The sequence below is a fragment of the Gigantopelta aegis genome, chromosome 1, assembly GCF_016097555.1.
Source record: "Gigantopelta aegis isolate Gae_Host chromosome 1, Gae_host_genome, whole genome shotgun sequence".
NCBI lineage: Eukaryota > Metazoa > Mollusca > Gastropoda > Neomphalida > Peltospiridae > Gigantopelta > Gigantopelta aegis.
This window is the reverse complement of record NC_054699.1, coordinates 35,897,492-35,899,991: the sequence shown is the minus strand read 5'-3', so window position 1 is coordinate 35,899,991 and position 2,500 is coordinate 35,897,492. Positions and strand designations below refer to the sequence as shown.

General features: G+C 42.8%; 1 protein-coding gene and 1 pseudogene across 1 annotated transcript in view; one reads left to right on the top strand and one right to left on the bottom strand.

The window, feature by feature from the left end:
- Positions 1-2,500, top strand: part of LOC121377728 (norrin-like) — a 62,668-nt gene that overhangs the window by 36,768 nt on the left and 23,400 nt on the right. The gene's annotated exons all lie outside the window — the stretch shown is intronic.
- LOC121376071 lies at positions 212-330 on the bottom strand (annotated as a pseudogene).

Here is a 2,500-nt window from a genome sequence, read left to right as displayed (position 1 = left end):
GTGTGCTCAATTTATTCTTTCTCGGAATGTACTTTTAAAAAAATTAATAAAAAAAAAAAATCATTAAAAGGCAAAAAAACTACAAAAAAAACCCCCAGTAACAATGATAATAATGATATCTATATATAGGCATATCAAAAAAAAAAAAAAAAAAAAAAAATTAATATTAATAATAACAATAATAATAATAATAATAATAATAATAACAAAATGTCTTCAGCACCCGGTGTTACCAGGCAGTCACCGATCCAAGTATTAACCTGGCCCGGCTTTGTTTAACTTCTGTGATCGGTGGAGAACGGGTGCTTTCAACGTGGTATGGCCGTAGACAACAACTGTTGAATAATAGGAGTATACATGTGTAATTTTCCGGACGTCGATATATCGCCGTAGTTTTTGTTTTGTTCTGTTTGTTTGGAAGACAGATCGGGTGTTGAAACAAGGAAACACATGGCATAGCTGACTAAACTTACCTCACCACTGGAATAGTCATCCCCTGGGGACTATGTGTCGGGGATCGGGGAGGGGGGGGGGGGGGGGGACGTCACGAGGCTAACACAATGTTTACAGTGCAATACTAAGCTATTCATATTATTGTTCAGGGTCAATGCAGATAAAAGGTTCCACTGACATCTTATTCGATCTCCCCAGGTCCAGACCAGGCTCCGCCCCTGAAACGTTTAATTTAATGATGGGTGTATACCACCAAATCAATTCCCATAGACGACAATAGTAACATATGTGGCTAAACTACATGCAGCGTATTAATCGACATAAAGACCACGGATATAAATACTACCACCCCTCACCCTTAAATTAAATGAGAAAACAATGGGGGTTAAGCTGCTCATTTCTGAGATAACAGGTTGCTTATATGACTACCTACAGAAAAATGTAGCGCGTTTTCTATCTAAGACTATATGTCAAAATTACCAAATGTTTGATATCCAATAGCCGATGGTTAATAATCAACGTGCTCTAGTGCTGTCGTTGAACAAAACAAATTTTAAGTGTTTGGCTATAACGAGACTCCGAGTTCATGTACCCGCTAGTAATATAATAATAATGGCTACACACACACACACACACACATGCACACACACACATGCACGCACACACACATGCACGCACACACACACACATGCACGCACGCACACATGCACACACACACACACACACACATGCACGCACACACACACATGCACACATACAAACATAGGCACGAACACACAAACATATTATGGTAGGCCGTTCTATGTAGTTAGTCAATTATGATTTTTTAGGCATAAATATTCCACGATTACAGACATTTAAACGTATATATATCACTTTACTAAAATATCACAGGTTATTTCAGTGGACCAGCCAGTCATTCAGCCTGTCGGTCAGTCAATCAGCCAGTCAGTCAAGATCAGCCACTCAATCAGTCAACCAGCTAGTCAGTCAGTTAACCAGCCAGTCAGTCTGCCAGTCTGTCAGCTAATCGGTCAGCCAGTTAGTCAGCTAGTCAGTCAGTCAGTCAACCACTTAGTCAACCAATCAGTCAGCCAGCCGGTCAGTCAGCCAGCCACTTAGTCAACTAATTGGTCAGCCAGCCGGTCAGTCAGCCAGCCACTTAGTCAACTAATTGGTCAGCCAGCCGGTCAGTCAGTCAGCCACTTAGTCAACCAATCGGTCAGCCAGTCAGTCAGTTAGTCAACTAATCGGTCAGCCAGCCGGTCAGTCAGTCAGTCAATCGGTCAGAGAGATAGACAGAAGACCCAGAAATAGACTGCCAGGAAGAGAGATTGATTAATATCCATTTCGTTTTAACTTATTTTCTTGCTTATATCCAATTAAGGTTCAACCACGCTGTTCTGGGTACACACCTCAGCTATCTGGTTTGTCTGTCCAGAACAGTGGGTTAATTGTTAGTGGGTAGTGAGAGAGAAGAGGGTGTTGTTGTCTTACACTTACTCATTGAGTCGTTAAAACTTGCTCTGGGTGGAAGCCGGTACCAGGCTGCGAACCTTGTACCTACCAGACTGTAATCTGATGGCTTAACCGCGACACCGCTGAGTAATATCCAAAGTGACAGACGAACCTGCAGACCAACAGACAGACAAAAATACAGACAGACATGAGTGGAGTTCTCTGCTGAAGTGAAATTCCTACTAGCTAGGGTTAACACGAGTCTCGTGTACCTCATTAATTCGAGGCAGTACACGGACACGGCGATTCTGTAATAAACGTCTTTAGCAATCGCAGCACGTTCAGTGTCAGTCTGTGTGTAGCCGTAAAAGTGTTAATGGCGACATAAACGAGTAGGAAAATGCGGCTCGCGGTCTATGTGTACAGACGTACAGATGCAGCACACTTGGAGCTGTGGTAACGCGGCAAAGCGGCGTTTAGGGGAATATTTCAACACGTGTAGACAACTCGCCTCGTACGGTTTGCCTGCCCCTTGTGAACTCTCGCGGGAACAGGCAAGATAATGTTTTCAGAATGGGAAAACATGAAA